General features: G+C 36.1%; 1 long non-coding RNA gene across 1 annotated transcript in view; it reads right to left on the reverse strand.

Annotated features, from left to right (window-relative positions):
• Window positions 1-863: 863 nt before the first annotated feature.
• Window positions 864-20,059, reverse strand: part of LOC117672356 (uncharacterized) — a 62,454-nt gene continuing 43,258 nt past the window's right edge. The window contains exons 2-3 of the long non-coding RNA XR_009620107.2: window positions 5,837-5,974; window positions 864-958 (exon numbers count right to left, since the gene is read on the reverse strand). This is a non-coding gene — a long non-coding RNA (uncharacterized LOC117672356). The remainder of the gene's footprint in view (window positions 959-5,836; window positions 5,975-20,059) is intronic.

A 20,059-nucleotide genomic window follows, 5' to 3' on the forward strand; every position in this document is an offset into this window, starting at 1 on the left:
AAGACCTAATATGGGTTCTTAGTTGTGTTCGGTCGGACTCGGATCGGGAGGATCTCCAACCACCCTCCAGGCGTCTTTTCCGATGAGAAATGAGAAATGCTAACTTACATAGTGTATTGTAAGCATACTTGAGGTAAATCAAGGCAATTAACTGACCAAAACAGGTTCATATGGTTCTTACCATTAGCCAGGAATGTGACTGAATGGGACATGGGTATGACTATAGTTAATATCTTCTGCATCCCTTTTCTGTCTTACTAAAACATTACCTCAAAAGCTTTCAATTAAATGATAAACAGCATGAATAAACACGTGAAATTAAATAACGAAAACTAGATATATCTCTGTGAAACTAAGACAAAGGTAGAGCTAAAAGAGCTGAGTGAGGATTGTCTGTTCTTGTGGTTTAATTATGAACAAAAGTGCTATGTTATAAAGCATAAATCAGTATCACTTAGATTGCTGTGGGTGCAAATGAAGATGGTACAGTAGCTAAAAACTATTTTTTTCACCAAAGATTCAAAATTAGTTATTGTCATGGAGTTGGAGTAAATAAACATGTTATATGATAAAGTGAACCTATACATTCACTGCAGAAGTCTAACCAAATTCAACAGAAGTTATTCAACCATAGGCACAAATATCATTAAAGAAGGCATGTTGAGAAACTTAGAATATGCTTTTAGAAGAACAAGAGAAACTATTTAAAAAACAATAATTAACTGAAGATAGTGTAAAAATATTTAAGAAGCAATAGCAGTTTTAAAAAAGGGATGGAGAAAGAGCGGGAGACTATTAGAATGACTTTTTCTGTGTATCTTTTTGATTTGCCATTTCATTTTTTAAATAATATTTAATAATAGTTTCATTTTAAATCTGTAAGTTTTATTTTACATATGTGTATTTTCCTTTCCTTTTTCTTCATCTTTGCTTTGCTTTTCTTGTTTATGTTACCTAACTGATAAAAAATAAAACAAGGGAACAAACAATGGAAAGAGTTATGAGATAATTAAAAACAACAGGTAGCAAACTTCAATAGATACTAGCAATATTCTTGTCTTACAACCAGTTATTTAATAACCGTTCAAAATTACAATGGGCCCAGAGCAGGTGCTTTCCGGATGTCATGGATACCATGCCACACACACACACACACACACACACACACACACACACACACACAATCACATGACCATATTTTGGATGCTTAACCCTACCCCTACCCCTACCCTTACCCCTAACCCAGTGATTCTCAACCTTCCTAATGCCGCAACTCTTTAATACAGTTCCTCATGTTGGGGTGACCCCCAACCATAAAATTATTCCTAAAACCATTGAAAATATGTTTTCCGATGGTCTTAGGTGACCCCATGAAAGGGTCATTCGACCCCCAAAGGGGTCGCGACCCACAGGTTGAGAACCATTGCCCTAACCCTAACCCTAATCTGCCCACTCAGAAGAAAAAGTTTGCACTTCTGACTGCAATGCTCACATAATAACTCCGGTGATTCACTTAATAACCACTGCAAAAAAAGTCATTAATTTAGGTCTGGTCAACATGGATGCCTTGGCATACAACCATAATAATTTACAACCAGAAATCTGGTCTCAACTGCAGTCATTAGTTGAGATGTACAATTGTTAGTGTTCAATGTCCAATGTGAAGTACGAATATTTATGGTGTGATTAGAGATTGGAAATACAAATGGAAGGGAAGTGAAGAATGCCTCCCTGAGAAAGTTTTTTTCATAATCCTTTTTACTCATCCTTTCTACTTAACTGCTTTGTTTAGCAATGTAGTGACTGTTCTTAGTAATGATGGTGATGAAAAAATAACTTTTATAATCAATCCTTGCATTTATGATCTTTGTGGATCTATAAAGCCAAGGAAAGCTGAACTAAGATCATAAGCACAGTTGTAGTTTCATTTAGCAACCACTTTGCTTAACACAGTGTTTCTCAACCTTGGAAGCTTGAAGATGGGTGGACTTCAACTCCCAGAATCCCCCAGCCAGCACTGCTGGCTGGGGGAGTCTGGGAGTTAAAGTCCACCCATCTTCAAGCTACCAAGGTTGAGAAACACTGGCTTAACAATTGAATTGCCAATCCATTGTGATTGTTAAACAAGAATTTCTTCTAGCTGTTTTTTAAAATTTATTTTACTTTTGCATCTTTATTTTGGTATAACTTTCTTTAAAATGTGTTAAAAGCTTAAGTAAAAAGATAGTTACGTATCTCCCAGTGAATAGGGAAAATGAAAGAACTAGATATACTGTAGGTCTTCAAAGAAATTCTGCAATATTCTAAATGAATGTGATCCATGGGGAAAAATTATTCTACCAGGTGACAAAAATAGATACAAGACAACAGAATACATAAAACATAACTAGGCAATTTGGAGACTCAGAAATGAATGAGGATTGTGACTGGTGAGCATTTGCTTAGGAACATGTCTAAGGAAAATTGAAGCTTAAAGCTATTCATATGTACACATCACAAACAAATTATAACTCTGAAAGCATGATTGGTTTAATTGATTATGAAGAAGAGTTCACTTCTACTTTTTCTGTCTGCAATCATTCTATTTCTCCCGACCTCCACTCTTGACACTACTAAAATTGTCTGTTTAAATTGTCTATTTAAAATTGTACTGTCCAGTACCTCTCATTATCCTTGCAACCTTCACTAATTTCCTCAATATGTAAAATAAATATTTGATTTGCAGCAGGTCTTTGAATGCATGAAAGTAGAGATATTTAGTGTACATTTAGTGTACAAAGGTATGATAAAGTGAATAAATGTGAGTTATGGAATGTTTTACAGGCAGTCCCTATCTTATAACCATATTGAATCCAGTGGTGGGTTTCAAAATTTTTTACTACCAGTTCTGTGGGCATGGCTTGGTGGGTGTGGCGTGGCTTGGTGGGCATGGAAGGGGAAGGATACTGTAAAATCTCCATTCCCACCCCAATCCGGGGAAGATTACTGCAAAATCCCCATTTCCTCCTGATCAGCTGGGACTCGGGAGGCAGAGAATAGATGGGAGCGGGGCAAGTCAGAGGTGGTATTTACAGGTTCTCTGAACTACTCAAAATTTCCGCTATTGGTTCTCCAGAACTGGTCAGAACCTGCTGAAACCCACCTCTGATTGAATCTAACCAGCATTTGAAGTCTCCAGTTCATGGGTCCAAAGAAGCGGAATATTTTGGTTGTGATACTTTGCAGGCAACACCATACATTAATGTTTTTTGATATCTGTAAGTACACCAATCAATTGTATGTATGTTGAAATTTCAAATATGGTCATCAAACAGTTTTCAAAACTTATGGAATCAGATACCAAATCCATATATCACAGCATATACAGAGAAAAAGAAAAGGCAATAACCTTAGTTTTATTTGCCAAGAAACTTAATATTTAGTTAAACCACTCTAGAGAAAGAAAAGCTTCATTTAGAAGGCTTTGATAAATATTAATATATGTAGTTATGTTGTGATTCATTTGTACTCTGGAATCTAAGAGTTCAGTACATCTGTAAGGACTTATAGTACTTAAGAGATGATTGTAGAAGACATATGGTTTAATCATGATGTTTTTAAGCCTTTTTTATCTTCTTACAAATTTAATTTTTTTCTTTTTCTAATTTAAGAAATAGTGCATTATTGACTGCAGCAATGGACCATTATTAATACAACAAATATAATTTATAGTGCAAATATAAACAAAAAAACAACAACAGAATAGTACATATGTAATATACCTATTAAAATCTAACCATAATGGTTTAATAATGCAAGTGTTAATCCCTGGATCCTTTTATTATTGTTAAATATCTTATCTATGTGTGGATTTTCTATAGAAACTCATTTTATAGCAGAGTAAATCCTCAGCATAAGATAATGAAAATTGCAGAAGGGCCCCACAATTTATACTGCAGTATTAATATGTTGATGTGGCTAAATCTATCTTCTCACAGCAATTTATTTCACTAAAACTATGTTGCTAATTTATTTCATTGAAATGAGCAGAACTGTTGTTTAATTTTTGAAATGGCTTTTTTTGAATTTTGTGAAATCTGATCAAAAAGCCTTTATTCTCTATTTAGTTTTGAATGTTTTTTCACCACTTCCTTCTGTTGGCCAGCATATTGTCCAAACCTGCAAAATTACTATAACTCTTACTATTACAAAGTCATATTCCAAAATATGCTCTCTCTATTTTCCTGACTTTCTACCTGGTTGTCCTATTGGTGTAGAACACATATATAGTATCAGTGAGTTTTGTGCAAATTCCCTCCCATTGATTTGAAGAATTCTAGATAATAAAAGACTTGCTGTGTTCATTGGAAAAACATGTTTGCTGAATATTTATCAAATTCAAATTATGTCAATTGAGGCAAAATTACTGAATGTGCTTGTATATGCAGAAGCAGAACAAGTCTTGGAATCATTGTGGCTATTTCCATCTTTTGTTGCATTCATAGTCCATTCATCATCTTCAAGTGCTTTTCATCACCCTACAGTCCAATGATTTTATAAGTAAGGTTCTTGTTAATACTGTTTCCAATGAGTGTTAAGTGTTAACCATAGTGGTAAATGCATAATGATTTGCAAAGATTACTATTTGCAGAGACTATTGCTCAAAGAAAATATCTTTATATACTTACAAAGAGAGAGAGAGAGAGAAAGAAAGAAAGAGGGAGGTCGAATGAGAAAGGAAGCAAAATTAGGTAATATATAGTGGTGTGTGTGTATAAATAGTGTAACTGTTGCAGACAAAACAGCAGGTGCATAATAACCTGATAGTCCCAGAACCCTCCAGAAATGTCACACTGGCGGGGGGGGGGGGGCATTGATTTCTCTCTTCTGACAAAAAGCTGACTTTGCTGCCAAAGCTGGCTCTTTGACAATATGCTCCCCAATTTTGAACTGGAGTAACTTGGAATAGTCCATGATGATCCTTAAATAACTGTGTTTCCCTGAAAATAAGACCCAGTCTTATTTTCCTTTGGCCCCAAAATAAACACTTGGGCTTATTTTCGAGGTCTTTTTTTTTTTTTCATGACAAGGCCCAGTGACTAAGTTTGCTATTGTAGAAAAGGGAGGCTTGAGACCTTTCCGATAAAATAATACTCAACTCAAATGATAGCTGCACACTTTAAATCCCATCATTCCCATAATATCATTTTTTCGGAGTTCCTTCTTGTGAATTCTTGATCAACTCATTCTGTCATGATGTTGCATATTGAAATACCAATGCAGCAGAGTGCTTTCTGTGTCTTTAATGAAACATGCATAATGCATTTTATCTTCCCCTTAATTTCTGGCGGGCTAAAGATAGAAAATGAGATGTGGGCTGCATCATGGAACCCTTCTCTAAATCTATTTTTTTGTGGCCTGCCCACAGGCATATTTATTATTATTATTATCAACCTGGATCTATTTGTTGACAGTTTGAAGATTTACAGGACGTAAATCTGTTTTCTGTTATTAATGTGGAGATGAGAAGCATTATGCATTATAATACAAAATTACTTCTAGAATAATGGAGCTTCATGCATTAGCAATGGCTAATTAAGTTCTGAAGCTCCTTTCAAAGACTTCAAAGTAGCCTTTGACAAAAATAAGTGATGTAGTTTTCTGGTAGCTTTATACACAGCTTTATATAATAAATACAGACTTTGTTTGCCACCTTGAATTATTTTTTAAAAAATAATAAAGGTGGGAAATAAATAAGTAAAATATAATAGATTTAACAATGCTACAATATCCAGAGTGTAGCATCTGTAGTTACTCATGAACTTAAAGCCACGTTACTACTTTGTACTATTATTACCTCTATCTTGGCAGTTATCCAGATTATTCTTCCTTCTTTCACAATAATGTCTCCGCATATTCAAATGCACAAAAGCGTTTGACTATTGAACTGATCTCATGCTCCAAGGTAGTCAAGTTGATCCAAATAGATATATGGCTGAGACAAAACAAATTTGACATTTTGATTTAAAGAGAACTCTCTATGATGTGCTGATAGCTTTATCTAAATCATGTTTTATCATGCTTACATTTTCTTAAGTGGTTTCAGTATTGACCAACTGCATTGAAACACGTTTTATTGGAATCTTGCTTTTTAATTAGATTGCATGCTGGTTCCAATGAGTTATGCCTTTCATTAATAACAAATGATGTCATGGTCATAGGACAACCTTTTTTGCCCTTTAATCTACAAAGAAATACTCATTTTATGTACATTCCACCAGCTACCAAATGCTGTTTACTTTCTGTGACTGCTGAATGTTTATGTATGTCCACCTCATCAATTAGGAGCAAATAGCTCAGAAAGGATGTGTTCTTAGCATCTGAGTAAATAATGGAGATTGATAAATGAAATTTACTAAATCAAGATGAAATACATTTCTAAGGCTGCATTAGCTCTGCTTTCAGTCAGAGAGAGAAAATAAAATTGATTATCTGATCACAATTCAAGGTCAAAGGTCTTTAACAGAGGTGGCTGACACTTAGGTTAATGACAAGCCTCAAAAATGACAGGATGAGAGAAATTTTCATCTAAAAATCATGAAGGCCTTTCACATCTATGTGTGTCAGAGTATCCTGTCAGTAAAATCACCTATTTTCCTTGGTTCAAATCTACTCCAAGAAACTAAACATGGATATATATTTTCTTGCATGTAAAAAAACTACTTCCACTTTCCTAGCAGCCATACTAAAAAGGCTTCTTTGAATTAGATGAACATTTCTGAAGAAAAGAAAATGCCTCACTGTTCTTTCTGTCTACTTCAGTTGATCTTCCTGATCAAAATTTACAGTTTACCCAGGCCACAAGAAAGGGATAATAGAAGAAACCTGGATATTGCTGTTGTAATGGATGCTATGGGCTCAAAGTAATTTTTCAAGTGCTAAGGCTGATTATTTCCTTTGGATAATGTTTTATCTGAAGATGTTCAGACTACCTTCTCAGTTATATCCCTGCCATTATAATTAGCATGCCAGAGGCCAGACACTTTTCCATTTTTTTTCCTTTTTCTGCAGAGACAAATTGCTGAAAGTTTAGAGCTGCCAAATGAGAAATGTGGACAGCCATAGGCATCTGTTACAAAGCAAGATGATGGAAAAAATGATGGCACGTGCACTGCAGAGTCAAACCACAAAGTCTTGTCTTTTGTATTTGTACCCCAATATTGGTCATAACTACATAAGTAGCAGGGTTTGTTTCTTGACACTTGTTCCATTTGCCTCTTTCCAGTGCCTTTTCTTAGCAGCAAAAGAAGAATCATAAAAGACCCAGAGTATTCAAATGATGAGATATTTGAAAACTGATTCATTTCATTAACTGTTATAGTGAAATCTCTGCTGTGAACTGTTCTCCAGTGCCTCAAAAATGTTTTTGGTCACCACACTATTAAAAAAGATGCCGAGACTCTAGAAAGAGTGCAGAGAAGAGCAACTAAGATGATTTGGGGACTGGAGGCTAAAACATACGATGAACGGTTACAGGAACCGGGCATGACTAGTCTAATGAAGAGAAGGACCACGGGATACATGATAGCAGTCTTCCAATATTTGAGGGCTGCCACAGAGAGGAGGGGGTCAAGTTATTTTCCAAAGCACCTGAAGACCAGACAAGGAATAATGGATGGAAACTGATCAAGGAGAGATACAACCTGGAAATAAGGAGAAATTTTCTGACAGTGAGAACAATCAATCAATGGAACAGCTTGCCTTCGGAGGTTGTGGGAGCTTTATCACTGGAAGCTTTCAAGAAGAGACTGGACTGCCATCTGTCAGAAATGGTGTAAGATCCCCTGCTTGGGCAGGGGGTTGGACTAGATGACCTACAAGATCCCTTCCGCTCTGTTAATCTGTTAATCTGTTTTTCCCTATGTAAAGAAAGGATGAATTTCTACCTCAGTGTGGCTTTTGAGCCTACCTTATTGTTAGCAGTGGCCTTGACGCTGTTATTCTACTGAAATCTTCATGACTGACAACCCCTCTCAATGTGAAATTTGAATAACAACAGCAACATTATCAAAAACTTCCCATATAATATGGATCCTTTGAATTACATTTGTGATAAGCCACTGGAGAGACAATTAAGCAACTTAAAGGAGGACATTCATATACTCCTCATTCACTTCATCAGTAAACACAAGACCACCTCATAAGTATTTCACCAATTGGTTTTTATTTCGATAGCAAATCTTCTTTCATCAAATGGAAGGAGAATTGGTTGAAAGAAAGAGGAGAAACTTGATTGCACAACTGTGACGACGGTGATAAGGGATTCTTACACTCTGGTCATGATATTTGGGAAAAGTGGAACAGCAAATATGCAGTGAACTACTGAACAACAAGTGAAAATGAAAGGAAAGGAGAGAGGAATTGAAAAATAACAGTTGCTTTTCTAAGAATCCCTCATAATTTATGGATGCTTCCCACTAGATGGAACATTCAGTAAAGAACAGAACTCTAGTTGAAATTATGAGCTGCTCAACAGATAGATTATTTTTAAAATCAAAGAAGCGATCTTGTATCCAAGGAATAACTGCATTTTTGTGGTGGTGGTCGTGATTGTTCTACAAGCTACTTCATCCTTCACGAGCTTTGATTACAGTACATTCCTTCAATAGTGCAAGTTTAGGGTGAAAAGGTTGATGGAAGTAGGTCTGACAACAGTTTTGTAGTGGTGATTGATCCTTCTCAGTCTCTTGATGTATATAACTAAAATGCTACTTTATTTTATTTGCCTTCCTTCAAGTACATCATCTTAACAGCAGCGTTGGCGGTTGCTTCATTTTAAGTTACAGAGTTCCAAAATGCCTCTCCACCATGTGCTGTACTATCAATCACTTCTCTGGCATAACATAGATTCATTACCAATAGAATAGATTCATTAGACAAGCTGAATCAAAATCGTGACTAATTCTGGGTATCAGTCTGCCTTATGAGGCAAACCTCATCACCAGGTTGCCCTAATATTTATTAAATATTTTCACTGGAAAGACCCATTAAAGGGCCCTACAGACTAGGAGTGCAATTGAAACCCCCCTAGAATGGAAATATCTTATTAATTCATTAAGTCAAACTGCTTGTATCTACACTTGTATGACTAGAATTATGGTTCATTAACTTCATTTCTTTATATGAGTTAATTAGCTCAGAGGAGGCCAGAAATTAATTACCAGCATATATAGTTTGTGCAGAATGGCATTCTATTTATTTAGTTTCTCCTATTAACTTTTAATCTCTTCAAACAATAAAAGAGGTAATTAGTATTTTATAAACAAAAAAAAATTAAATGCAACAAAGGCAAATAATCGGCCAAATAGGGAAACTCCTGTGTGAAACCTGGTGCTTGTATAGTTCAAGTAGCAGACCTTTTCATAGTTAACTATGAGCAAAGGGGGGCTCCAAGAGGTAAGGCAGTTGACAAAAATCTATCACTAAAGAAAAACTAGTGAGTAGAATCTTACATGGGAAGAGCTTGGAAGTTTCCAGCTGCTTGAAAATAATTGCCCATATACTCAACTACAGTAACAATTTGGAAAAATAAAATCCCTGGAAACTAAAATATATACATACGGAGGCACACAGTCACAGAATTTAGGGTACAGTAATAATAACAATGAGTGTGTCTGTGTGCGTGTTTGTGTATATATCTATATATTCACACACACTTGTGCACGCATACGCATACACACATGAATGCATATATATATAATGCCATTTATGTAACAGTGGAATTTATTCAAGGGGTACTTTCAAATTTGAAGAGAAAACAGTTTATAGTTGCTTTACTTTATTGTTTCAAGGAATGAACAAATGAAGCTTTACATTATGTGATACATATCCTATGTATTTATAGTATATGATTACTTGCTGTGACCAACTGCATAGACTTCTCTTGTTTGGGTTGATTATTTTAAAAATACATCTTGCTATGTAAAGTTTTGCTAAGGAGATTTTTACATGTCCCATTCATGCTCATATCCAATGTAGGACATCAAGCCCAAGACTATCTTATACAACTTAGACAACTTAGAACTACACCGACTAAACGTAGTACATAAAATTATCTGCCACAATGTCCTATCTGTCAATGACTACTTCAGCTTCAACCACAACAATACACAAGCAAACAATAGATACAAACTCAAGGTAAACCGCTCCAAACTCGATTGCAGAAAATACGACTTCAGCAACAGAGTGGTCAATGCCTGGAATGCACTACCTGACTCTCTGGTTTCTTCCCCAAACCACCAAAACTTTAACCTTAGACTGTCTACTGTTGACCTCAACCCATTCCTAAGAGATCTTTAAGGGGTGTGCTTAAGCGCACAGGCGTGCCTACTGTCCCTGTCCTAATGTTCCCTTTTATATGTATCCGTTTCATGTATTCATAATTATGTCTATACTTATATCTGTTATCTTATATATGCTTGACAAATAAAATAAATAAAATAAAATCTTATCTTATATAGCCTGCTCCACGTCCATAGATCATTAAGCTGCTCAGAGTTACTTGATAGTGAGATGGGCATCATATGAATGAATGAATGAATGAATGAATGAATGAATGAATGAATGAATGAATAAATAAATAAATAAATAAATAAATAAATAAATAAACAAACAAACACAAACAAACAAACTGGTATCCAGACACCTTCCCATGAAGGCATTTAACAGCCACACTAATTTCTGATTCTTCAGTGTTGGGGCTCATGTTATGGAAGAAACGTAACAGAACTGAAGGAGGCAAAAAACCTATATATTAGGTCTTTTCATGGCCTATACGATATAATTCCAAAACATAATACAGTGGTGGAATTCAAATTTTTTTACTATCGGTTCTGTGGCCATGGCTTGGTGGACGAGGCTTGGTGGACGAGGCTTGGTGGGCATGGCAGGGGAAGGATGCTGCAAAAATCTCCATTTCTTCCCTACTCCTGGAGGAAGGATATTGAAAAATCTCCATTCCCACCCCACTCTGGGGCCAGCCACAGGTGGTATTTGCCGGTTCTCCGAACTACTCAAAATTTCCGCTACTGCTTCTCCAGGACCTGCTGAATTTTACCCCTGATATAATAGTATACTACTACGGAAAATAATTTTTAAAAATGAAGTAATATAATGGGATTAAGAAATACTGCATGATTAGCGCAGTTGAGGAAAAGTTAAGAAGAGGTAGTCATCAAAGGTAAACCAGGAGATATTGCCAGATTAATTCTGTTTTTCACCTGCTTTGAACTGAAATGGCTTTTGTCAGTAAGCAGTGGGTGCTTGACAACACAATCCATGTATTGTGTCTTTGTCCGTTTTATAAAAATGCATAGGTACATTTTGTACTCCCCTTATTAACTAAATTTCTAGTTAATTTGTATTCATTTTATGTATAAGTCTCATTGTAAGACCTTTTGAACCCCCATCAAATATTGTCCGTAAAACATATTGCAGCCAATCATGTTGATTATTCAGTTATTATTTTTATTTTTAATCTTCAACCCAGTATGTGAAAGTAATATTCATATGGATACAGACAAAAACATAATCCAGCCAATAGTGAATACTTTTCAATAGCATGCTTGTAGGAGCATATATTAATTTCTATTCTGGATCACATTTATAGCTTGATATCCTTCAGCATATGGCATTTATTCTAAATACAATGTTTCGAGTTGTTGATCAGGAATACTGTATTTCAGCTTTAATTGGCTTATCAAAAATATCTAAAGAAAAGATCCTCTGACTTTTTGGTGATCTCCTTTGCACTCTTTGATGACATCTATGATAGATAATTTGAATGTTTTATGTTTGAAGATAGGTTTTGAGACAGCTGATAAACTTCCCTTGGTTCAAAATACTGTTCTGTTCTGTTCTGTTTGTTTGTTTATTTGTTTGTTAAATTGAAAGGCTGCCTGACTCCATAAGACTATGTTTATAAAAGCAAATTTATTAGACTTATAGTACCTATCTATGATATACTAAGGTTGCTAGTTCCTGATTCAGCCTCTTGTCCCAATAATGATCTTTAATCACACTAGTAGGTAACAATTCTTAGTCTGAATGTATGCCTCTATCTAGGACTTTGTAGCACCATGCAGCCCATTTATCAGTAAAAAAATTGTGACTGGGTTTGCCAGCAAATTCTGGTGACAAATGACCATGAAGTAGTTTCTCTATAATGTTTGAGTTGATTTTGGTTAAGAAGACATTGTGAATAAAATATTCAAACTGACATAAAGGTAAGATTTCTGGATAAACTTTATATTAAATTAACCTTTCATCATATTTTCATCTGCTCTATCTAACCTAATGATATATTTTTTATATCTAGTTGAAGTTCAAATAAACTTTCCCTTAAAGCATTCAAAATGCATGTGTTATTCATAATATTAATTGCAGCCCATCAGTGGACACTACAATATGTTCAGCATTTTAATGGAACATTTCTACCAAGGGCAACTTTATAAATCTGTGTAGTTTAACAACATGATTCTCCATTGGAGCAAGCAACAAAGTACTGTACATTATGTAATTTCATATTGTAGCATTGTGAAAGTAAAGGAATTATATAATTGTTCAAGGCACACTGAATCCTGAAGCAATAATTCACAGTCACTATTGGAAAATTGTATTCAGGGTTTCATTAAAGTCTTCATTACATTCGTTTGCATCATCAGAATTGATTTTAATCTTTGATAAAAGAAAGTATTTTCCTTTTCTAACCTGTCAGCTCCACACTTTATTCTGCCTTTATCTTAAAATCTCTTGATGTGGAACAGCTGCCATGCTTAACCCGATTAACATATAGGCATGGGTTCTTTATTGCCAGCAAGTTTTATGGCACAAATCATAGAAATTCAGAGAGCCAGGGAAATGATCCAGCTGCCTATTCAGTTACAGTGACTTATGGTTGAAACTGTTCTTTACTTGCAAAAGGATATCTTTTTAATCTACCTTCCATGTAACTTTGTGACTGTATCTGTAGAATACTTCCATTATTAGATTAACTGAACATTCACCAACACTTGGCACTTTTCAAAAGAGGAGGATGAGGAGGAGGAGAATTTGGAACATGAGCACTGCAAAGCTGATTTCTATTTTATGGCCTTGGAAGTCATTTGGATCCAACATCTAGACAAAAGATAGAAACAGATCCCAGGAACTTAGGAACATATGAGACAGCTTGTGATACCTCTGACAATGACTAGAGAAAAAAGAAAATGGATCATATAGCAAAAGTAAAAATGTGACTTTACTTTAATCCTTAAAAAAACCTGGCATTCTGAACATAAATAGAAAAATAGCAATAGCAATAGCACTTAGACTTATATACCACTTCATAGTGTTTACAGCCTTCTCTAAGCAGTTTACAGAGTCAGCATATTGCCCCCAATACTTTGGGTCCTCATTTTGCCGACCTCGGAAGGATGGAAGGCTGAGTCAACCTTGAGCTGATCAAGATTGAACTGCTCACAGTTGGCAGAATTAGCTTGCAATACTGCATTCTAACCACTGTGTCACCATGGCTCAAATCAGATGGATGACTGACTGAACAATTGGAAGTGCTTAATGAAAAGTGTTGCTCATATTTTCAGGTTCCCAAATCAATTATACTACCATATCTGGCAGTCCGGGATTTTTTTTTTGAACTGAATTTCCCTAAAAGAGTATCCCTTGTCATACAAGAAGCTAGTATCTTTCAGTCTCTTATTCAAAAAATAAAGCTCAGGCATGATCAAATTTCAGCTTTTAGGCAGATCACTACAGGAGATGGATCATGGGACTAGACAAGGATAACAATTTTTCCCTAGTTCACTTATTATAAGAATTGTATTTGTATATAGGATTTTTTTTTAAAAAAGAAATATTTTATTTTGAATGTTTAATTATACATTTAAATGTTTAACACATACAAATAAATGTAATAAAAATGATCTTTCCCTCCAAACAACTTAAAACACAATATGTTAATCACACACAATCATGAGATCGGTTCATGAAATTGAAGTTTAAAATTTAAAAGTGATTTCTTCATTTATGACTCTGGTGATGAATTAAGATGAATTCCTATTTTTCTCTCAGGTGGTTTATTTTTACCAGCGACATGGGAGTCAAATGCTCTACCATATATTCTGGGAATAGTTAGCAGCTGAATGAGAAGCTTGTTTCATTTTAGACTCTGAAAATAATATCATGAAATTAGAGATTTTTCCATAAAAATGGGAGACTCTGAAACTATCTATTCAGTTAATCTATCCTTACCAAACTCTACACTTTGCCTGTTGTTTGGAGCTATCCAAGGTGCTGATATCGTCACACTGAAGCCCTGAGCCATTATCATTCATAGATAACACAAAGCTGTTGAAGTTGGTGATCCTTAGACCCCAACCTACTCCTGGCTTGACCTCAACACTGAAATCAAAATTATTTGTCCGTGGTGTCTGTGGGTGTACCTATTATAAATAAATAATATGGCGAACAAGAAATGGGTAATGTTCTTTCAAAAAGATGGTCTATGATCTATGAGACTGTTTGTGGCTACTTGTAATTGACCCAGTGGGTTTCAAGCATAAAGGGGAACTTGACCTGAATATTCCTAATCTTAGATTAATTTAGTACTATTAGTTTATAGTAGTAATAGTTGTTGTAGTAGTACTATCAGTAGTATCAGCAGCAGCAGTGATATCAGTACTATTAAGCTTGGGACTCTGATAGCACAAGTCACCCCTTTTCCTGATCATAGTTATACATATCAGAAGGGTCTTCAGATGCTGTTTTATGTTATTTATTTTGGTTGTTTTTCTTTTTTTTAAATCTGATTTTATTCTATTTTAACTGTTAGCCACTTATAGTCAGGTATATGAGATGGGCAGCCAATAAATAAATAAATAAATAAATAAATAAATAAATAAATAAATAAATAAATAAATAAACAAATAAACAAATAAATAAATAAATAAATAATGACCATTAGTAAATAATCTAATAGGGAGGAGGTTATTTTTCTGGAAAATCATGAGGTTTTAAAAAACTAAAACATATTTACGTAAAGGTTTGGGTGTACGTGAGACAGAGATGAATGGCAAGTGAATATGTTTGGTATCTACAGAACGTTAGATGTATAAAGAGGGATGGTGTGAAAAAAATATGTAAACTAGTGAAAATACTTGTGCCCTTCTCCTTCTCTTTACTTTTTAAGGACTCTAATTTGAAGGATTGGAAAACTTGGTTCAGCATCATTGATGAAAAACTGGAAGAATGAAGAAGACTCAGAAGAAAAAGAAAAAGAAAAAAGAACTGAAGTCCCAAGAAAATTCTGAGAATGTCAATCTCATAGATCAGGGGTGTCAAACTGAAGATCTGCAGGCCGGGCTGGCTCATGGGATGCTTAGATCTGGCCCACAGGGCTGCCCTGGAAACAGCAAAGTACTGGTACACGGTGCCCCTGCCAGTGAAAACGGAGCTCGAGTGAGCTCCATTTCTGCTGGCAAAGGGCTAGCAAAATAAACTAAAATCAAAACAAAAGGAGAGATGTTTCCCCTTTTGCATTTGAGCAAGAAGGGACAGGAAAGGAGAAAGAGGAAAGACAAAGAAAAAGAAGGAAAGATGGAAAGAGAGCAAGGAAGGAAAAATAAGGAAAGGGGAAGGAAGAAGAAAGGAGAATGAAGAGGGAAGGAAAAGGAAGGGAGAAAGGAGATTATAATGAGAGTGTGTGAGGGTCTGGGGGAAGTCCTGCCTTATCACTTGGTCACCATAAGTGCCTCCAACATGAGTGACGTGAGCTGGCCATGCCCACCGCAGTCCCCTGAGGTCAAACACAACCCTGATGCAGCCCTCAATGAAATTGAGTTTGACACCCCTGTCATAGATGGTGGAGAACATCCTTGGCAGAGAATTTCTGAAGGTACTGACTAACTGCATTACACCAAAGCCCAAAAGGCTGGCAATAGGGCAAAAGCCAGGACTATAGCAAGAAAAGGGGCCAAAGGATACAATTTTTCTTGCCACATTTGTTAAGTGAATCACTGCAGTTGTTAAGTTAATAGCATGGCTTTTAAGTGAATCTGGCTTCCCCATTGACTTTGCTTGTCAGAAGGTTGCAAAAGGGGATCATGTGATCCCGGGACTCTGCAACCATCATAAATGTGAGTTAGTTGTCAAGCATCTAAATGTAAATCAGGTGACCATGGGGATGCTGCAAAGGTCATAAGTGTGAAAAATGGTCATAACTCACTTTTTTCAGTGCCGTTGTAACTTTGAATGGTCACTAAGTGAACTGTTGTAAGTTGAGAACTACCTGTATACACACCCAAGGACCCAGCACACTGATGATTAGCCTAAACAAATAAATATTAAAAATTAAACCATCCTTCATAGCAGCAGAAGGTGAATTGACAGTTTTTAAATGTGCCATTCTGTTCCAGTCCCATGGCAAATGTTTCAACACAATACTACCCTGTTTCCCCTAAAATATGACATCCCCTGATAATAAGCCCAATCGGGCTTTTGAGCACATGCAGTAAAATAAGCCCCCCCCCGAAAATAAGCCCTCCCTGAACATATATAAATGCATGTGCAGCCGGTCCCTGCCATTTCCTCTAGTTAGGGAGACATAGCTGGAAATCAGGTAAGATGGCAAGAGGAGCCCCGTCTTGCTCCACACGCCCCAAAATAATAAGACATCCTTGAAAATAAGGCCAAGCACTTATTTCGGGGTTCAAAAAATATAAGACAGGGTCTTATTTTCAGGGAAACACGGTAGCTGTACATGCAAGTGACTTTGGGCCAGGGCTAGCTGTAGAGGGTAGAAGTAGCATCGAAGTTGTGAAAATATAAGAAAAAATAGAACTCAGATAAAGTAGAATATTGTATTAAAAAATGTAGTTTAGGTGTAGGACAAAGGATAAATGTTAAGATACAGTATAAGGTAAAGCTACAAGAGAGAAAGTGAAATGATAGACAAAACAAGGCAAAATATTATAGGCATAATGTGATAAAAGACAAGCAAAGTAAAACCTATTTCTGAACCAAGAGTCCGGCATGTCAAATGTCTGTTAACCACCATATTTATTTGGGCCGTTTGCAATAAAACCCCAAACAGAACTTGTCTTACTTCCTGCCTGAATTTGCTAGCATTCCTAAATACAACCTACAGCAAGGGGAATGGTATATTGAATGTAATAAACAAATAAATATCTTCCAATAAATTATATGCCGAAGCCCACCACTATGAGAGCCAAAAAAAAAGTGATGAGGGTGTTGCATTCTTTAAAATGGTAGGAAGTATTGGTCAATAGTGTTATTCGGCTAACAACATTTGTTTGGTAATTCTCTACCAGGTAGTACTTGTACTTTAAATAGTATCGGCAATTATTTCTGAATATGAACCATATAAACCCGTGATGGCAAAGACCATCACGTGATGGAGCCCTCTCTGTGGGCACCGGCTGTACTTCTGGGTTGCGTTGCGCGCATGCGCACCAGCCAGCTGCTCTCTTCTGGTTTCCGTCTCACGCATGCACACCAGCCAGCTGGCCTTTGCGCAAAGACCATTGGTCGGCATGCATGTGTGCACCAGAACCCAGAAGAGAGCAGCTGGCTGGTGCGCATGCGTGCTGGACCAGCTGGCTGGTGCACATGTGCGCGACGGAACCCAGAAGTGTAGCTGGCTGCCACGTGCATGCCACGTGCATTCTGGGTTCCGATGCTCCAGTGCGCATGCACGCACATGCGCTCCAGTTCGGCACTTGGTGTCAAAAAGGTTAACCATCACTGATATAAACCATGTATGGTTTTGAACATGTGTAGCCTAGCAGCACACTGTTACTATAATGTTGCAGTAAAATAGAGATTCCAAAACCTCTCTCTGTATTTTGAGCATATCTGAACATCCATTCTGTGGCCCGGATAATTTAGGAAACTTGGATAGGAATAATGTGTTAGGGTCCTTCACAGACTTGCTCCTATGACTAGAGAAAATGATCGCTCCCCCTCCCACTTCCACTATTGACCAAGGTTATTCTCTTTATCATGCAGAGATTTTATTGAGTGATGCCAAGAGAGATGAATAGAAGCAAATAATGACAGCGCTGTAGTGATGAAAAGGGAGACCGGGGTCGTCTGGGTTTTTATACTGAACAAATTGAGTCACATCCACTTCTCATCCATTATTTAGGGGTGATTGGGCAGGCTTGGCTTCTATAGATTTGATAATCATTCAGATGTCCATATTAAATATGTAACGTAAATTTCTCATTTGGACGTCAATGGCCTGTCACGACAGAAAAACAACGCATAAAAAAAGAGCGGTTAATGTATGGATTCTCAGAAATATTTCACATCAATAAATATGTAAAAGGCAGATAATAAAACCTGTTTCTGTCTGCCTGCCAGCCAGCCTTCATGTCAGACTGGACAGTCCCATCTAATACTGAGATTTTATGCAGCTGTATACTATGAATATTGGCCTGCACACTAGAGATTAAAGCACAGCAGATGTTTCTCTGCAGGCTAACAAATATATCACCCCTGATAACGAATGACAAATGTTGTTCCATATTGTGTCAGACAAAACCAGGGCTCTTGTAAAACAAGTGTTACAGCTGGAATAGGATATTTTAACACAGTTACCTTAGGAGGAGACAGACAGCTGCCTACTCCAGAGGTAGCTGAATTCCAATCTGTAGCCATGTAGGTATATTTAGATACCAGAGAAGCTCTGGGGCTCTGTGCCATTAAAAACAAAATAAGGAACTCTTTCAAAAGAACATAAAGGACTCTTCAAGGACGTCTTCGTCTTCTCCTTTCACCACCTTTTTGAAGAGTTGGCTTATATTTTATTAGCGGTTTTGTCACTGATGCATTTATTGATGTATTCGTTTATTAGATTTATTATTATTTCCTGCTCTAGTTTTTCCCTTAAACATCACCTAGTGATGTAAGATGGTTTGGATCTTTTGTATTAAAGGTTACCTGCAAATCCTTCTGGAGAGAAGCATGAAAACTTACACACAGTATTAGTCCCCCCCCCACCCAATATCATATCTAATTGAACCCTATCCCTATTCATATATATATATATTTCTCTCAGCCAGATTTTTATACACATAAAGGCCTACGAAAAGAGAATATATATATATAAGAACCAGGGCTGCATAACATCATAGCTTACATAGGTAAAACCTGGCTAGAAAGAATATGCATATGTATGTATGTATGTATGTATGTATGTATGTATGTATATATGTATATATATCACTATTCTCTCTCTCTCTCACACACACACACACATACATATATATACATATACACACACAAATACATACACACACACATATATAACACATATATACAGTACACACACACACTATTCCCTATTCTCTCTCTCTCTCACACACACACATATGTACATATATATACATATACATATTCATATTCATATTCATATACATACACACACACACAGATATACACACACACACACTATTCCCTATTCTCTCACACACATACACACACACACAAAGACATAAAACACACAAACATACACACACACACACACACACACAAACATCTCACTCCAGAAGGCCAGCCTGTATGAGAAGCATCTATCCAGAGTGGCTATAATATGGGCAGCTATATACATGTTTTAAATAAATATTATAATGAGTTGAAAATAATGTTGTGGAGCCATGAACAACAAAGCAAGGATAAATATAAATAACTTAACATCTTTTTTTAAAAAAAATCTTCCTGTCCTAGGCTTGGGATGGCTTATAAATCTAATTATAAGAAACATGTGAGTGTCAAAAGTGTACGCAGAAAGCAAACGTCCTGCTTATATCTTTATCTATTTAGAATTAAAATTTATATCTCCATGTGACTTTCTATTGGAAGCAAATGCATAGACAACAGCAAAACAGCATCAATATGATCAGTGAGACCAGTCTCAAAATTAAGTGCCTTACGATAATTCCAACATTTGTATAATAAAAAGTATTTAATAGCTCAACATTGGAGCTACAAATGCATGTTATTA

The sequence above is a fragment of the Pantherophis guttatus genome, chromosome 3, assembly GCF_059756535.1.
Source record: "Pantherophis guttatus breed Tessera chromosome 3, ASM5975653v1, whole genome shotgun sequence".
NCBI lineage: Eukaryota > Metazoa > Chordata > Lepidosauria > Squamata > Colubridae > Pantherophis > Pantherophis guttatus.